Source organism: Humulus lupulus, chromosome 2 (assembly GCF_963169125.1).
Source record: "Humulus lupulus chromosome 2, drHumLupu1.1, whole genome shotgun sequence".
NCBI lineage: Eukaryota > Viridiplantae > Streptophyta > Magnoliopsida > Rosales > Cannabaceae > Humulus > Humulus lupulus.
In genome coordinates this window covers 11,571,923-11,592,159 of record NC_084794.1, presented here as the reverse complement: position 1 = coordinate 11,592,159, position 20,237 = coordinate 11,571,923, and the positions used below count along the sequence as shown (strand labels likewise).

At 35.6% G+C, this 20,237-nt stretch overlaps 1 long non-coding RNA gene across 1 annotated transcript; it reads left to right on the top strand.

Moving 5' to 3' along the window:
* Positions 1–12,020: 12,020 nt before the first annotated feature.
* On the top strand, positions 12,021–13,769 carry LOC133815836 (uncharacterized). The gene is made up of 3 exons (XR_009884857.1): positions 12,021–12,157; positions 13,146–13,531; positions 13,614–13,769. It is a non-coding gene; the product is annotated as an uncharacterized LOC133815836 (long non-coding RNA).
* The last annotated feature ends 6,468 nt before the right edge of the window (positions 13,770–20,237 follow it).

Here is a 20,237-nt window from a genome sequence, read left to right as displayed (position 1 = left end):
ACTAAACTTCCATTAATTCTCAACTAACACATCAAAATCCTTAACTGAAACTTAATAGAAAGAAACAGAGTATAGCTCAAAACTCAGGTTTAATTCCTTACCTTAAGCTGGTTTGAATCCTACCCAATAGCTGAGCTAAGTCTAAAGTCCCCAAGCTTTGATTTACCTAGCTTGTTCTTCAATTGACTCTCAAAAATTTGAAAGGAAGATGAAGGAGAAACCTTATACGGAAGAGAGAGAGAAGAGAAGAGGATGGGCTCTGTTTCTGTTATAATTCCACAGCCTTCTAAACCCAAAAAGCTGATATAAATCCTTAAGGTCAAAAGACCATAATGCCCCTAGGCCAAATAAATCCCTCTAAAGGCTTCCGAGGGTAAAACCGTCCTTTCCCGCCTATCTCGTTAATTATAATTAACGCTCTCCAATTCCCGCTATTCTCAATATTCCCAAATACCAATAAATCTTATCCCATTACCCTTTAATTCTCGGTAATGCTCTAGTCATCAAAATGACCCCGAGACTCACCCCGAGCCCCAAACTTAAACCCGTTATGACTAGACCGAACACTTACATCTCATGATCGTCTCATGCCAAATAACTTGAACCAATTCACCTTATAAGGTGGCCATGTTAACTAATCACAACCATGCACCCAGGATACACAATTATGCCCACAGCGACCAAATTACCAAAATACCCTTATAATAATAAATACTCCCATATGCATGCATTCACCATCATATAATAATATAATTCACATAAACATGCATATAATCATTAAATACCATAATAAATCAATTGTGGCCCTCCCGGCCTCCTAATCAAGGTCCTAAACCTTATTAGGAAATTTGGGGCATTACACAGGTGGTGGTAGTGGAGGCTCATGTTGTACCAACGGTACTTGGGGCGCTTGGGGTACTTGTCTGTCTTGAGCCAATTCTTCGCCACTCTGTCTTAACTGTTCTCTCAATCTTGCTATCTCTGCAGCTAAATCCACAGCTGGTGCAGCTAGGGCTGCTGGTTAGGCTGGTGGCGTTCTTAGGTCAGGGATTTCTGCAGCATTCAAGTTTGTAGAGGCACCTCCTCCTCGGCCTATTCCCTTTCCGCTGCCACCTCTTGCTCCTTTTCCACTTGTCAACATTATGAAATTCTAAGGCACCAAAAGAAAATCATAAGAAAGGATAATTCACATAATATTTTGGCTACTTTAAGAGCTAATCATACATGTAGTCATACATACTCATAACCATACAACATTTAGAGTTTGTAAGAGAGAGAAAAGATAAAACTTATAATTTCCAAAGTTAGCTCAAAAGTACCCCATAAATCAAACATCCAAAAAAATGTCTAAATAAAACAATAAAAATCCATAAGTTTTCAAGGGTCTTTAAGAAAGTCCCATTTTTTTTAAATAGGATTTCTTGATGGAAATTTGAGACGGACTCATGGACTAGTCCGTTGAACTATAATCGAAGATATTTTTTGAGATGTAGAAGTAGTTAGGGGCGCTAGCCATCACCCTCATCCTGACGCTCAGTTTGGTATGCCACGTATTGCTTATTTTTGCGCCATTTCCCTTTCCATGTCGTGTACCGTCTCGAAATGTTCCTCCATCTATGTCATCATTCTTAACTAGGACCACCTCTAAATGATTGAATTCATAATTGTCCAAGAGGTCATAAATGGTGTAATCAATAGTATCGAAGTGCAAGTCATCCTGGACGACATCGTGCCATGCTACAAACAATTGAATGAGAGCCTCGGGGTATATTGAAAGTGATTCTCTAAGTGTAATGACCCACTACTCTAGACTTTTGGATCATTAACAAAACTATACATACAAATTCTTACTAAAACTTACATTTGCGAAAATACCATAATTTTATTAGAAACTTGTAGAAACAAAAGTTACTTTCATAAAATAAGTAGGATATGGGTACCCATTGTCTTTAAAACAAAACATAACTTAAAGTAAAAAGGAGTTACATAGAAAGTGCGGAAAATACATGTAAAACCATAAAAAGTAAAATAAGACTACATCCTCGAGAAATCGAACTCTCGACTCCTTGACTCCATTCACCATCAATACACATTCTCTAAGCGTCCACGAATCTTACCGCCACTAATAGCTATTTTCCTGCACATAAAACAAAAAGGAATGAGCCTAATGCCCAGCAAGGAAAAATCTAGCACATACATCATGTACATAAATTTCATAATAATCATAAAGACATAACATAACACTTAATACATACACATACTATAATGGCCATTATTACTTGGGGTCCCATAGACTAAACAAGTCATATGCCCATGAGATTAGTGGGGTCCTACTAGCTAAGTAGGTCATATGCCCATAATCTATTTGGGGTCCTACTAGCTAAGCAGGTCATATGCCCAAGCCTACAAACACACATATCATAACATATTCTATAGCATATTTCATAACATAAAACATAAGATAACATAAGCATAAAACAAACATATAGATTCTATCTTATTTTCCTTACCAAAGTTACCGGGATATGTGGACAGTGTTGGGACTTTGGAACACTCCTAATAACCATTATGAGAAAGAGTGAGTCTAATGAAGAAAAAGAGATGAAAAGGAATGGGAAGACTAAACCATTGAAAAACATGCTTACCGAAACTTATGTGCTCAAGAACTTAGATTTCCTATCCAAAATAAGAATGAGGTTAGGAGACTGAGTAGAAGGCTATGAGAAAGAAAATAACATAAAACAAATGAACTAGAGTTTTGGTTTACCTCAAAGACTTGTAAGACCAATCTGCACCACAACTGAAATACTATAGAACCTTACTTCCGAAAGTGTTTGATAAGCTTATGATGTTTAAGCTTATGACTTCCCCACCCAAGTGTTTAACTCTCACACTCTCCTAGCACTTGCAGCTTCTGAACTTAGAGTAAAAGGTGAATAATGGCTGGGTACTAGGTCCTATTTATAGAGTTTGGGAATGAAGGAATCTTAATTTTACTTGAATAAAAATAATAGCTTTTTAGGTGAAAATAATTTGAATAATCGTTCAGCAGAGGCTGAAGACTCGTTCAAAAGATGTTGGACTTATGAAGAAGTTGAATGGCTGAAAGGAAAAAGAATTAAAAAACATTTGAATTATGCTGAAGGAGGCGATATATCGCCTGGGCCAGTATGCCAGAGGCGACCGTGCATCGTTTCGTGTTTTCCGTATCTACGTGCTGCGATATATCGCCCCCTATAGCTGCGATATATCGGCACATGCTGAATATTTAAACACGAAATTACACATTTTTAGCTAAGTTTGAATGGAGTAAACAGCCTTGACTAAGCCCTCAACGTATTCAAAGCTACTGACTGACCTTATAACATTCAAACTTTACTCCTTATTAAATTAAATCCTCAAAATACTTAATTCTTAATCATCCATTCATAACATGTGCTTAAAATCCTATTGGTCCTCATCTAAACCTTATAGTATAACAAATATTATCCTTAATATCAGTCATATAATCAAACCTTAGGTTATACTTAATATTCTTAATGTAATGACCCACTAATCTAGACTATTTGGACCATTAACGAAACTATACATAAAATCCTTAAAAGAACTTACATTTGTGAAAATACCATAATTTATTGAATAACTTGCAAAATAAGAGTTATTTACAAAGTAAATACCAAAACGGATATGGGATCCCATTGTCTTTAAAACAAAAAACATAATTTAAAATAATAAAACATTACATAATTAGTGCGGAAAATACATATAAAAAGATATGAAACCGAAACTACATCCTCGAATCGATTAACGCTCGGCCCCTTGACTCCATTCATCATCGATACACATCCTCCAAGCGTCACGAATCTTACCGCCTCTAAAGCTTATTTTCCTGCACATAAAACAGAAAGGAATGAGCCTAATGCCCAGTAAGGAAAATCTAACACAAAGTCATATACATAATTTCATAAGAAAACATAAAGACTTAACATAATACATATAACATACACTTATTATAATGGCCATTATTACTTGGGGTCCCATAGACTAAACAAGCTTATGCCCATGAGATTAGTGGGGTCCTACCAGCTAAATAGGCTTATGCCCACAATCTTTTTGGGGTCTTGTTAGTCAAATAGGGCATATGCCCAAGCCTACAACATACACATCAATAACATATTCATAACATATGAAAACATAACACATAAAATAGCATAAACATAAACATATAGATTCTAGCCTATTTTCCTTACCAAAGTTACCGGGATTATGGACTGAGTTGGGACTTTTGGAACACTCCTAAAACCATAAGAAAGAGTGAGTCTAAGAAAGGAGATGAAATGAAAGAGATGGAAAGACTAAACCATAAAAAAAAAACATACTTACCGACTTATATGCTTAAGAGCTTGGATTCCCTAACCAAAATAAGAATAAGGTTAGGGGGCTGAGTAGAAGGTTTTGAGAAAGGAAATAACATAAAATACAGAAAGGAACTAGAGTTTTGGGTTTACCTCAAAGATTGCAAGATCAATCTAACCTCCACCGAAATACTATAGAACTCACTTCCCAAAGTGTTTGATAAGCTTATGATGTTTAAGCTTATAGTTTTTTCCCCAAACCAAGTGTTTACACTCTCACACTCACTTAACACTAGCAGCTTCTGAACTTAGAGCAAATGGTGAATAATGGCTGGGTACTAGGTCCTATTTATAGAGTTTGGGAATGAAAATATCTTGATTTTACTTGAATAAAAATAATGGCTTTTTAGGTGAAAATCATTTGAATAATCGTTCAGCAGAGGCTGAAGACTCGTTCAGAAGATGCTGGACTGTTGAAGGAGTTTGAATGGCTGAAAGGAAAAGAATTCAAAAGTATTTGAAAAAATGCTGGTGGAGGCGATATATCGCCCCCTATAGGCGATATATCGCCTGGACCTTTGTTCCCGAGGCGACCGTGCATCGATTCGTGTTTTCCGTATCTACGTGCTGCGATATATCGCCCCCTATAGCTGCGATATATCGGCATACGCTGAATATTTAAACACGAATTTACACATTTTTAGCTAAGTTTGAATGGAGTAAACAGCCTTGACTAAGCCCTCAACGTACTCAAAGCTGCTGACTGACCCTATAACATTCAAACTTTACCCTTATTTAATTTAATCCTCAAAAATACTTAATCCTTAATTACCATTCAAAACATGTGCTTAAAATCCTATTGGTTGATGTCTAAACCTTATAATATAATAATATAATCCTTAATATCAGTCACATTAATCAAACCTTAGGTTATACTTAATATTCTTAAACTATAGGTTAAACTTAGAAAATCTATAAGTACTACTATGAGTGTCCAAATAACTCCCGGTCTGAACCAAAAATCCAAAGTAACAAGGATAACACTAAATATACTATAATACTACTAACAATTAGCTAAGTAAAGTTCTTGGACTCTACACTTAAACTATAGGTTAAACTTAGAAAATCTATAATTACTACTATGAGAGTCCAAATAATTCCCGGTCTGAACCAAAAATCCACAGTTACAAAGATAATACTATACATACTATAATACTACTATTTAACTAGCTAAGTAAAGTTCTTGGACTCTACAATTCTCCCCTACTAAAAAAGAATTTCTTCCTCGAAATTTACTTATCAAATAACTCTGGATACCACATGCATGTCCTCTTCCAACTCCCACGTTGCCTCTCGTTCATAACTATTACTCCATAGGAATTTGACTATAGGAAAGCTCTGGGACCGTAACTGCTTCATCCCCCTATCTAGGATGCTAATCGGTCGTTCCTCGTAACTCAAGTCTTTCTGGAGTGCTATCGTATCGTAATTGAGGACGTGAGATGGTTCTGACACATATTTGCGTAACATCGAGATGTGGAACACGTTGCGACTATCGGCTAGTGCTGGCGGTAGGGCTAGTCTATATGCAACTGGTCCTACTTTGTCCAATATCTAAAAAGGACCTATGAATCGGGGACTAAGCTTACCTTTCTTCCCAAATCGCTTGACACCTTTCATAGGAGATATCTTCAAGAAGACTTGATCTCCAACTTGAAATTCCACATCGCGTCGCTTGGCATCCGCATAACTTTTCTGACGGCTTTGAGCAGCAAGCATACGCTGTCTAATAAGCGCTACTGCTTCTTGTACTTGTCTAACAGCTTCGGGCACTAGAAGCTGCCTTTCTCCTACCTCGTCCCAGTGCAACGGTGATCGACACCTTCTTCCATATAGCAACTCAAAAGGTGCCATCCCGATTGTTGACTGGTAGCTGTTGTTGTACGAGAACTCGATCAGCGGCAAGTACTTGTTCCATGATCCTCTGAAATCAAGTACACATGTGCGTAGCATATCCTCTAAAATATGAATCGCACGCTCGGACTGCCCATCGGTCTGAGGATGGAAAGCTGTACTAAGGCTTAACTTAGTACCCATAGCTTGCTGTAAACTTCTCCAAAATCTTGACGTAAACACCGATCCTCTATCCGACACTATCGTCTTGGGGACTCTATACAATCGTACTATCTATGGATGTAAATGTCTGCACATTGGTCTGTCGTGTATGAAGTCTTAACAGGCAGGTAATGAGTCGACTTGGTTAGTCTATCTATTACTATCCAAGCGGAATCATGCTGCTTATTCGTCTTTGGCAGACTCGTCACAAAATCCATGGCTATGTCGTCCCACTTCCATTCTGGCACGCTAAGTGGTTGTAATAAGCCTGCAGGGCACTGATGCTCCGCTTTCACTTGCTGGCATACCAGACACTTAGATACATACTCTGCTATGTCCTTCTTCATCCCTGGCCACCAATAGATTACCTTGATGTCATGAGTCATCTTGGTAGACCCTGGATGAACTGAGTACGGGGTACTGTGTGCTTCTTCTAGGATCGTCTTCTTAATACTTTGATCATTTGGCACGCACACGTGATCCTTATATCTCAATAAGCCTTGGCTAGATATTGAGAAATCTGTATTCTTGCCTTCTCTGACTGCTTCCATATGTGGTGCTAGCGATTCATCATGTCTCTGACCAATCCGTATGTCCTCTAGCAGATTCGATTGGATAGACAAGTTAGCCAGCTTGCCTACAACCACTTCGATTCCGGCACTGATAAGCTCATGCTGAAGCGGCTTTTCTATTTTGGATAAGGCTGCTAAATTCCCATAACTTTTCCTACTAAGTGCATCGCTAACTACGTTCGCCTTTCCTGGGTGGCATAAGATTTCGCAGTCATAATCCTTGACTAACTCTAACCACCTGCGCTGCCTCATGTTGATCTCCTTCTGCATTAAGAAGTATTTTAAATTTTTGTGGTCCGTATAAATCTCGCACCGTTCTCCGTAAAGATAATGGTGCCAGATTTTTAACGCAAAGACCACCGCTGCCAACTCCATATCGTGAGTTGGATAGCGTTGCTCATACTCCTTTTACTGACGTGAGGCATAGGCTATCACCTTGTCGTTTTGCATCAACACGCATCCTAATCCTAGCTTTGATGCATCACAGTAGACAACAAACTTATCGTTGGGTGTCGGTACACTAAGTACTGGTGTTGAGCAAAGCTTATCCTTAAGCAATTGGAAGCTTTCCTCACACTTATCATTCCAGTTAAACTTTTGTTGCTTCCTGGTTAGGTTGGTGAGCGGAGTGGCTATCTTTGAAAAGCCCTCACAAACTTCCTATAATAACCTGTTAACCCTAGAAAACTTCTTACTTCAGATGCGTTCTTTGGTCTGGGCCAATCCTTCACGGCCTTTACCTTTGATGGGTCTATTGCAACTCCATCTTTCGATATAATGTGCCCGAGGAACGCCACTTGTTAAAGCCAAAACTCGCATTTCTTGAACTTTGCGTAAAGTTTATGTGTCAAAATCAACCTCAAATGTTCCTCGTGCTCTACTTCATCCTTGGAGTAAATTAAAATGTCGTCGATGAACACAACGATGAATTTATCCAAGTAGTCTTTGAAGACCCTATTCATTAAGTCCATAAACGCGGCTGGTGCGTTAGTAAGACCAAAAGACATAACCAAGAACTCATAATGTCCATAACGAGTCCTAAAGGTTGTCGTAGGAATATCTTCTCCCTTTACCTTAAGCTGATGATACCCGGACTGTAGATCGATCTTAGAAAATACAGTCGCCCCTCGGAGTTGATCAAACAATCATCAATCCGAGGTAGCAAGTATTTGTTCTTAATTGTTACTTTGTTCAGCTCACGATAGTCTATGCACATCCGCATACTTCCGTCCTTCTTCTTCACGAATAGTACCGGAGCTCCCCATGGTGAATGGCTTGGCCTAATAAAACCCAAGTCTAGGAGTTCTTGTAGCTGCGTCTTTAACTCCTTGAGTTCCGTAGGTGCCATCCGGTATGGTGCCTTAGAGATAGGCTCGGTGCCTGGTACTAATTCTATCGTGAAGTCTAGTTCTCGATTTGGTGGCAATCCTGGCAAGTCATCGGGAAATTCCTCTGGAAATTCTTGTATAACTCGGACATCTCCAACCTTAAGCGGCATCTCCCTTTCCACATTCGTTATGCTGGCTAAGAATGCTTGGCATCCTTTCTCCATCATTCTCTGAGCTTTGAGAGATGACACTAACGGGGTGCGCAATCCTGAAGCTAGTCCCATGAAGCATCGTCTCTGGCCGTCAGGAGTCTCGAACATCACCTTCTTGCGTTTGCAGTCGATCGTTGCGCCATGCCGTGCTAGCCAATCCATGCCTAGTATTACGTCGAAGTCCTTGATCACAAGTTCTATCAGGTCTCCTTCTAGTTCCTTGTCCTCAATCTTGATTGGTACGCCTCGTACTATCCGTGATGATAGAACTACTTTGCCCGAAGGCAACTCGGTTACAAACCTAGTTCTAAATCTTTCACTAGGTTTGTCTAGTTTTTCTATCATTCCTAACGAGATATACAAATGAGTGGCTCCTGAATCAAGCGATACTAGAACATATACTATCGAGGATAGGAATCTGACCTGTAACTGCTTGTTACTAGCATGGGTTCCTCCCTGGGTCAGGACAAAGACTTTGGTCTAGAACAATCGTTTAATCCCTCTTCTCCTTGCTAACATTCATCTGAATCCTTTCTACTTCGATTGCCGTCTCAAGAACGTCGGCATATGTAGTGTTTCCCGGGTTTGCTAACTTAACCCCTCTACCTCCGGCCTCCCCCGACCTCTGCTCTCACACTCTCTCTCCATATTTCTCGGCAACGGACAGTCCAGCAAGCCTCGCAACAGAGGAAGCAGAGCACCCACCGACGACGACTTCTCCAATAGGCTCTCGGCTCGCTCTCTCTGACTAGCAATGGCGCAGGAAGGGACTCCTCCAACAGGTTCTGTCAGCTCTCTTCTTTCTTTGTGTCTTGGACTGAACTAACTGGTCATAGCGAATTGAGATGGATGTGAATATCTTGTTTTGAAGCATGGTTTGATTTTTTCTATGTAATTTTCTTCAATCCAACTTTCCTTACATATAATATAAATTTTTCTCTTAGAGTGTCCCTCAATAATCTGCAAATTGGTTTCCTTCTCTGTCCGCCCCTCCTCTCTGTATATATACTATAAGCACATAGGCTAAATATTAGATAAATGTAATTTGCAGCAATGGTATGTCGAGTATCCCGAGGAAGGTCCATGGTATGAACTGTTGGTCATTCCACTTCGTTTTGAGCTACTTTGTTCAATCATGATCCCCATATCAATTAAGGTATCCTTCTGTATAAAAATGTATGAGAAACTGTGGTACATAAATCATTATAAGAATAAAAGACACAGCAATGCTTTTGTTAACAAAAGTTAGAATTTCTCTGTTTGAAAGCGGTTGATAGTCTCTAGTGTAAATTGTTATATCTTTGGCAGGTGTCCCTTGACCTTGTGAAGAGCTTGTATGCAAAGTTTATTGATTGGGATGATAAAATGATTGACCATAAGACTATTACTCCAGCCCATGCAACAAAGTGAGTGTAATTGGTATTGTAGTAATTTTCAATGCTCCCCCCCCCCCCCTGTAATGACCCACTACTCTAGACTTTTGGACCATTAACGAAACTATACATACAAATCCTTAATAAAACTTACATTTTGCGAAAATACCATAACTTTATTGGAAACTTGAAGAAATAAGAGTTACTTACAAAAATATCAAGAAGGATATGGGATCCCATTGTCTTAAAAACAAAACATAATTTAAAATAAAGGAGTTACATAGAAAGTGCGGAAAAATTACACATAAACCCATAAATAAAAGACTACATCCTCGAAATCGAACTCTCGACTCCTTGAATCCATTCACCATCGATACACAATCTCCAAGCATCCATGAACCTTACCGCCACTAATAGCTATTTTCCTGCACCTATAAACAAAAAGGAATGAGCCTAATGCCCAGCAAGGAAAATCTAACACATACTTCATATACATAAATTTCATAAGAAACATAAAGACATAACATAACATTTTATCATGCACATACTCTAATGGCCATTATTACTTGGGGTCCCATAGACTAAACAAGTCATATGCCCATGAGATTAGTGGGGTCCTACTAGCTAAGTAGGTCATATGCCCATAATCTATTTGGGGTCTTGTTAGTCATATGGGTCATATGCCCAAGCCTACAAACATACATATTCATAACATATATTTCATAACATAAAGCATAAGATAACATAAGCATAAAACATATAGATTCTATCCTATTTTCCTTACCAAAGTTACCGGGATAAGAGGACAGCGTTGGGACTTTTGGAACACTCCTAAAACCATACATAACAGGGTGAGTAGATTTGAAGAAAAAGAAATGAAAGGAATGGAAGGACTAAACCATTGAAAAACATACTTACCAAAACCATTTTACTCAAGAGCTTAGATTTCCTAACCAAAATAAAAATTAAGGTTAGAGGCTGAGTAGAAGACTATGAGAACTTAAAAGAACAAGTACAGAAATGAACTAGAGTTTTGGGTTACCTTGAAGACTTGTAAGACCAATCTACACCTCAAACCGAAATACTATAAAACCTTACTTCCCAAAGTTTTTGATAAGCTTATGATGATCAAGCTTATGATTCCCCAACCTAGGTGTTTACACTCTCACACTCACTTAGCACTTGCAGCCTCTGAACTTAGAGCAAAAGATGAATAATGGATGGGTACTAGGTCCTATTTATAGAGTTTAGGAATGAAAGGATCTTAATTTTACTTGAATAAAAATAATAGCTTTTTAGGTGAAAATAATTTGAATAATCGTTCAGCAGAGGTTGAAGACTCGTTCAAAAAGGTGCTGGACTTATCAAGAGGTTGAATGGCTGAAAGGAAAAAGAATTCAAAAACTTTTGAAATATACTGAAGGAGGCGATATATCGCCCCCTGTAGGCGATATATCGCCTGGGCCAGTATGCCCGAGGCTGTTGTGCATCGTCTCGTGTTTTCCGTATCTACGTGCTGCGATATATCGCCCCTATAGCTGCGATATATCGGTACACGCTGATTATTTAAACACGAAATTACACATTTTTAGCTAAGTTTGAATGGAGTAAACAGCTTTGACTAAGCCCTCAACGTATTCAAAGTTGCTGACTGACCTTATAGCATTCAAACTTTACCCCTTATTAAATTTAATCCTCAAAATACTTAATCCTTAATCACCCATTCATAACATGTGCTTAAAATCCTATTGGTCCTCATCTAAACCTTATAGTATAATAAATATTATCCTTAATATCAGTCATATTAATCAAACCTTAGGTTAAAATTAATATTCTTAAACTATAGGTTAAACTTAGAAAATCTACAAGTACTATTATGAGTGTCCAAATAATTCCCAGTTTGAACCAAAAATCCACAGTTGCAAAGATAATACTATAAATACTATAATACTACTATCTAACTAGCTAAGTAAAGTTCTTGGACTCTACACCCCCCCCCCCCCCCCCCCCCCCCCCCTTTTTGAATACATGCATATGAGGTTTATATAATATGTGGCAGTACAACAATCAGCGAGGACTTGGGCCAGGTTGAGTACATTTTGACTGACAAAACTGGTACTCTAACAGAAAATAAGATGATCTTTAGAAGGTGCTGTATCAGTGGCATTTTCTATGGAAATGAGACAGGAGATGCCTTAAAAGGTATGGTGTTTTTCTGAACAAATATTTCTGTTAAACTTATGTAGTTATTAACTTAATTTGGGGTTGTAAATTGGTGTTAAGTTGACCTTACATCGAAAATGTATTTTGGGGATAATTCCCTTGTGTATATGCCCTAGCGGTTTATTCTGCTGCAAAGATTCTTGGTCTTGATGTTCAGTATTGTTACTGTAGAAAGTAATAGTGATGAAACAATTCTTGGTGAATTAGAGAGTTATTATCTATTGTGGCATCCCATGCCTGAATGCCCTTGTATTTGGCATCTGGCATGAAGCAAAAATTATTGTATATAGTGTGCTCGTTTAACATATCTTTTGCTTTTACTTTTATATAGTAGAAGAAGAGAAGTAAAAGGCCTAAGTTTTTTTTTTTCAATTACGGTTTGGATAGTCTATTTTATTTTATTTTTTTTAAATCACAACAAATATTTTATTATATTTAATTTTATTTTATCAATTAGACTAAGGATAAAATATGTAATCTAAGTTTTTAAAAAAAAAATTAAAACTGAAAACAACTTCCCTTTTTTATTCAAAAGATCTTTATGAAGAAGTTAATGGACATTTACTTCCTCGTAGAGTGTGAAAATTCATAAAAAACTTTTGAAAATTCATCCAAGCACTCCTCAAAAAAAAAAAAAAAAAAAAAAGAACAAAATTCATCCAAACACTTAAAAAAGTAACATTTAGGCTTTGGAAAAGTTTCAAAGCCATGTCAAACAGGCCCTCTGAATGATTTGTTTAAGACCTATGAATGTTGGGCTATGTGGTTATGTTCATAGTTCAATTGCTCATGTGTTAATATGTAGGTTCAAAGACAAATAATAAAGAAAATGTAGTATTTGTTTTAAATGGCTTGAAGATTGGCTAATTTATTTCTGTCATTGATTTGATATCATTGACAGTTATAGGACTGTTTTGGATTATAATTTGACTTTATTTTCTGATTAGTTTTGTTTTATGATAAAAAGATGCAAGGTTGCTCAATGCTGTTGCAAGCGGTTCTTCTGATGTTATACGGTTCCTTACAATAATGGCAATATGTAATACAGTAATACCAGTACAGAGGTGATTTTGCTTCTATATGTATTTTTTTTTTCTGTTTTTGATGGTTTTACAATCTTTTGATTTTCCCATAGATTAAGAAGACTACCATTTATTGTGATAGCATGTAGGAGATATGAAAGAAAAATAAATGCAATTATTTACGGATTCTGATCTTTGCATATTTCTTTTGCTCTTTGTAGCAAAAGTGGTGATATCATGTACAAGGTGCAGTCCCAGGATGAGGATGTACTTGTCCAAGCTGCTGCTCAATTCCATATGGTTTTCTTCAATAAAAGTGGAAATATTCTTGGTACGCTGGTTTGTTCTTTGCTATTTGGATATTCTGTTTTGATCTTAGGTTTGGCTATTTGATATTGATCAATATATTACAGAGATCAAGTTCAATGCTTCTACACTTCGATATGAGGTTTTGGAAACTCTGGAGTTTACTTCGGATAGGAAAAGAATGTCAATTGTGGTGAAGGATTGCCAGAATGGGAATATTATTCTTTTATCAAAGGGTGCAGATGAAGCAATTCTTCCGTATGTAAGTGTTGGTAAATCTAATTGTACTTTTTAATGACCTCCCTTTCTTAGTCACCTATAAGGTGAAGTATGTTGGAGTATCTTGGCTCAGGGGATTGATATATTTCTTGTTGAAACCTTCGCACTAATTGATTTCTTATAATTCATTTTAATATAAGCCCCCACAGAGTAGGTTTTGATTCTTTTTATCTGCTCATGTATATTAGTTCTCAATTATTTACTGCTATATATGCTACTAGATGTCTAGAAATATATGGTTAATGCTACTAGATGTACGGACATTGATAGAATAGATTTTGAACTTGTAGTAACATATTCTTGAGAAATTTCTCTTGCCAAATTCCTATTTAAATAAAAATAAACCATTATGATTGATAATCTGAAATGATTGCTATTGAAACTGAAAGTTGAAACAACCTTAAATCATGTTGCCAACAGTAAAAACATAGGAGAAATTGTAATTGAAACCAGCTTTAATCATGTTGCCAACAGTAAAATCATCAAAGAAATCATATTAAACAGATTTAAAATTTGTTACACAACAGTGAACACTAAATTTGAACAACTTTGAAACTTGCCTGACACTAAATTTACTTCAGGCTTTCCTGAAAGAGTTCATAAATAAAATTAGCAAGTTAATTTGCTGAAAACAAGCATTCAGATTTAAAGTTTATAAATAATGTTTTATAAGTTTTTATAAAGCATTCTGTCAGCGAAGCTCTTCTTAGAGGGTACTAAAAACACAAAAGGAAAACCATCAAAGATAGAACAAGCCAGAATAACATAATATTCTACATTACCTTATCTCACTTCAAGCTAAATCTCAAAGACAAAAAACACAATCAAAGGCCAAAAACTGACCTTGAACATGCCAAATACTGCTTCAGTCCAACTTGTTCTAAGGAACTTTTGGTAGCTAAAAACTACCAACTAGTGTAGTGTTGGATAAGGAAAACAACAACTGCTTTAATGGACTCCTCTAGAATGTATTGGTATTGTGATTATTGAGATAAATCAATCTTTTAGTCTGTGATGGTGTTTACCACTGTCCGTTTTTCCTGATTGCAATGTATCTCTAATTACAATATTTTAGGGCTAATAACTCATTATAATTAAGTATTATATATTTTAACTTCCAATGCCCACATGCTATAGAAATTAAGATAAGTTAGGTTGTCCATTTATTTTGTGTATGGCTTAGTATTATAAAAAACTAAATAAAGTATGACTTAGTCTTCCTCTTCTCTCATTAGCATAGTAATAATATTATTTGTCCGTTTCAATCAACCAAATTAAAATATTTAAAAACACTAGTAGAGAGATAATCAACATCACCCACATGGACATAGACATGTATATGATATATATATATATAGAAATACTTGTTGTATTGACAAAAAAGCTTGTCTTTTTTATTACTACTATTGCTAAATTCATCTTTGTCTCTTTGCTTGCATTATTCATTTTACTTTCATACCATGTTCCTTGAGTTTTTTTAGTAATGTCAATACAAACTGTGACTTTAATTTTCAATTAATGCATGTAAATAATAGAACAATTTGTTGGATCAATGATAGAATAATTTTAGAGAATAGAATTTTTCTATCAACACAGTAACACCAAGAATGAAATCCCTCAAAGAAAACCTCATTATTAATGGTGAGAAAAATTACAATCTAGCTTTTGAGATGCTAGTATCTCCAATTACAACCATTTGAGAGGGCTGCTCTCTCCTAAGTCTAGATCTCTCTATCACAAGCTGCCTTCTAAATGAGACCCCTGCCTTATTTATAGGCTTTGGTCCTTTTACAATATAACAATCTAATGCCAGCTAGGAAAAAGAAAGACCAAATACAACAATTACAACTCAGTACTAAAACAGCCAACTAGATTAACTAATAAAGCAGAATAAAACTAAATAAAATAGGGTACAATTAATCACCATAAAAACCTAATTATTTATGGGCCTCTTAGTGTACACGGCCTGGATTGGAGGCTTATCATAGGCATGTACCAACTCCATGAAAACTTCTTTATGCACGTTTTAACTTTTTTCTTTTTTTGTATTTTTTCGTTAAATATTATTATTATTACTTTTACTACTACTACTACTACTACTACTACTACTGTCTTAATGAAATTATTTTAAGTGTATGTTGCATGCACGTTTTGTTTTTTAGTACTCTCCACCAATCAACTTATGTATATGTAGAGTCCAAGAACTTTACTTAGCTAGTTAGATAGTAGTATTATAGTAGTTATAGTATTATCTTTATAACTGTGGATTTTTGGTTCAGACCAGGAATTATTTGGACACTCATAGTAGTACTTGTAGATTTTCTAAGTTTAACCTATAGTTTAAGAATATTAATGTTAACCTAAGGTTTGATTAATATGGCTGATATTGAGGATAATATTTATTATACTATAAGGTTTAGATAAGAACCAATAGGATTTCAAGCACATGTTATGTATGGGTGATTAAGGATTAAGTATTTTTTAGGATTAAATTTAATAAGGGTAAAGTTTGAATGCTCTAAGGTCAGTCAACAGCTTTGAATACGTTTAAGGGCTTAGTCAAGGCTGTTTACTCAATTTGAATTAAGCTAAAAATGTGTAATTTCGTGTTTAAATAATCAGCGAATGCCGATATATCGCAGCTATAGGGGGCGATATATCGTAGCACGTAGATACGGAAAACACGAAACGATGCACGTTTGCCTCGGGCATAATGGTCCAGGTGATATATCGCCTATAGGGGGCGATATATCGCCTCCTTCAGCATATTTTGAATGTTTTTTAATTCAATTTCCATTCAACCATTCAACCTTTTGATAAGTCCAGCACCTTTTTGAACGAGTCTTCAGCCTCTGCTGAACAATTATTCAAATTATTTTCACCTAAAAAGCCATTATTTTTATTCAAGTTAAATTAAGATCCTTTCATTCCTAAACTCTATAAATAGGACCTAGTACCCATCCATTATTCATATTTTGCTCTAAGTTCAGAGGCTGCAAGTTGCTAGGTGACTGTGAGAGTGTAAACACTTGGGTGGGGAAATCATAAGCTTGATCATCATAAGCTTATCAAACACTTGGGGAAAGTAAGGTTTTATAGTATTTCGGTTCGAGGTTTAGATTGGTCTTACAAGTCTTCAAGGTAACCCAAACTCTAGTTTGTTTCTGTACTTTTTCTTTAAAAGTTCTCATAGTCTTCTACTTATTCTAACCTTATTCTTATTTTGGTTAGGAAATCTAAGAACTCACACATAAGTTTTTGGTAAGTATTTTCTCAATGGTTTAGTCCTTCCATTCCTTTCATTTCTCTTCTTCACTATACTCACTCTTTTTCAAATAGTTCTTAGGAGTGTTCCAAAGTCCCACCTCTGTCCTCTTATCCCGGTATTTTGGTAAGGAAAATAGGATAAAATTCATATGTTATATGTTTTATATGTGTTATCTTATGTTTTTATGTTATGAAATGTGTTATGTTATGTATGTATGTAGGCTTGGGCATATGACCCATATGACTAACAAGACCCCAAATAGATTATGGGCATATGACCTACTTAGCTAGTAGGACCCCACTAATCTAATGGGCATATGACTTGTTTGGTCTATGGGACCCCAAGTAATAATGGCCATTATAGTATGTGTATGATATAAGTGTTATGTTATGTTTTTATGTTACTTAGGAAATTTATGTATATGAACTATGTGGTAGATTTTCCTTGCTGGGCATTAGACTCATTCCTTTTTGTTTATATGTGTAGGAAAGTAGCTATATTGGCGGGTAAGATTCGTGGATGCTTGGGAGAATGTGTATCGGTGATGAATGGATTCAAGGAGTCGAGAGTTCGATTTCGAGGATGTAGTCTTTTATTTATGGTTTATGTGTAATTTTTCCGCACCTATTTATGTAATTTCTTTTCATTTCAATTGAGATATGTTTTCTTTTTAAAACAATGGGATCCCATATCCTGCTTTAAGTTATGTAAGTTTAAACATTGGTTTTTACAAGTTTTAATAAAGTTATGGTATTTTCACTTGTAAGTTTTGTTAAGGGTTAGTATGTATAGTTTTCGTTAATGGTCCAAAAGTCTAGAGTAGTTGGGTCATTACAGTATATATGTGACTCTCTATTGCTTTAGTTCTTGGACCGCACATGCACACTCAAAGTGTAAAAAATCTGTAGTTTGACATTAACTTCTTCTTCCTCAATTGCCTCTTCTCCTCTCTTCAGAGCCAAATAATACACCCCTAAAGGAATCAAACTAAGGTGACCCTTTGTATTGTATTTATTATGACTTGAACTAATAACTCATTTTCAGCTTCTACTCTAACTAGTTTCATGTAAGAGACTGATTTGTTGGTATCATACATGTCTTTTCTGTAATCTCTGTTAGTTTATCATACATGCTTGTTTAATATCTATTGACAAATTTTAATTTTGTATTAATCTTTTAAGTATTGATTATATTCTTTTGGTTGGGGATCGAATTGGCAAGGAGCATTGCAAAGGTAATTTGCAAGAGGTACGGAATTTGTTCTTTTAACTCTTATTATTAATATCTTAAAAATGTTAGAGGAGTTTGAATATCTTAAATATTCATCCATAGAGAAGTAGGTTCTGAGATTAAAATTGTGTGCTGCGGTGATAACGGAAGGTTGAATACTTGTGTGTATTAGAGAAGTAGGTTCTGGAAAATTTGTTTGTGTCCTGCGGTGATATAAGGAAGAAAACTTATTGTGTGTTGTTTGAATTTTTTGACTTGGTATTGATAGATGGTTAGGTAAGCTTTTATATGTATATATTAGATTTTTCATTATATGTATAGATTAAAATTTTCATTTAGTCATATTGTTTTCATTATTTCCATATGTATAGATTAGATTTAATTGCCACAACCCAAGCTAAAATCTTGTCTTTGATCCAAACCCAATTAGTTAGTGGCTACCATTTTAGAATCTGATTTTTAAATTAAAAAAAACACTAGAATCTCTTGAACTAGAGACTATTAAATGGATAGAAAATAAACCAGCAGAATTAACAAAAAATGGTGGTCAAGACTTGTGTTTAGATAAGCCTCCAATAAGATAACTAGATAAGCATTTAGATAAGCCTCCAATAACTAGATTAGCATTTAGACCAAGCTTTCGAGTCCTTAGTTATCTATCTCCGTGAAAGCAACTTTACTACAATTAGAAATTACCTAAACATTCACTACCCTAACAAAAGTACAACTTAGTAATAGCATATATTGTAGAAGATGAACAAGAGAAGTAGTTTACTTGTTTCAGACCAAATAATCAGGTCGTACGTCCAAGGCAGTAGAGTCAACAAGGTCCCTATATAGTCACTCAATCAAACACCACACCTACCTCTCTTTAGTACACATCTTCTAGACTAATGATCTAACCTGCAATAGACAATGCATACAACCAAGAAAGCAATACTGACAGCACTTGTTCAAACCATAAATTCGAACAGTAAGTAACAAATATTAATTGAACTAGAGAATATTAGAACAATAATAGAATGTGAACACCAAGATATATATAGAGCTGGTTCTTCTCCTCTGCACTAATCTGTAATGGTAGTACAAAACAATGGTGTCACCCTCTTCTATAATATTCTCACTTCCCTGTACAAAGAAATCCCAGAACTCACAACAATCTAATCTCTCTTGTCTTCACACACCGCACTCCAAGTTTTCTTGCTTTTGATTACAAAATGATTTCAACAAGCTTCCTTCAAAGGAAAGAAAAAAAAAACACTTACTAAAGAGGTTGAGAAGAACTTTTTTGTTTTGTTTTTAGACTTAAAATACTATCAATTTGATTATAATAAAAATGCAGAAAATTTCATCAACCATGAAAAATACTAAGGTTTTTTCCACTCTAAATTAGATGGCTAATTGTATTGATGCAATTAAACCCTCCCAAAGAAAGCTACACTATATATAATATAGCATGTTTTGTAAAACTGATACAGTATATATATCAGTAAAGATGACAACACTTGTTCTAACAAGAAAGATGGGCCTGTCTCCTTGTCATAACCAGCCATAAGAATGTTCACAGTGTAGGGATTCTGAAAGAAAATAAAATAAAATACAGTTAAACGAGTTATCTATTGCATTAAGAAACAATTGCAATTGAGAAGTACTTTGAGGCTTATAGTTGCTTAATTAGCAAACCCCAATGTCAAAGGGCCTTTTGACTAGTGATGACATTGATTGCATTGTATTTTGAGGCTTATAGTTGTCATCTATCTTTATCTTTATAGGATTTAAATTTAATACTTTCATTGGTTTATCTTTATAGGATTTAAATTTATAATCTATATTTATGGCATATATCACAATTTTAAAAGAATGTGAGTTGTCATTTATCTTTATAGGATTTAAATTTAATACTTTCATTGGTTTCCCCTGACGTTGATTGCATTCTTTGTTTAATATTGTTAGA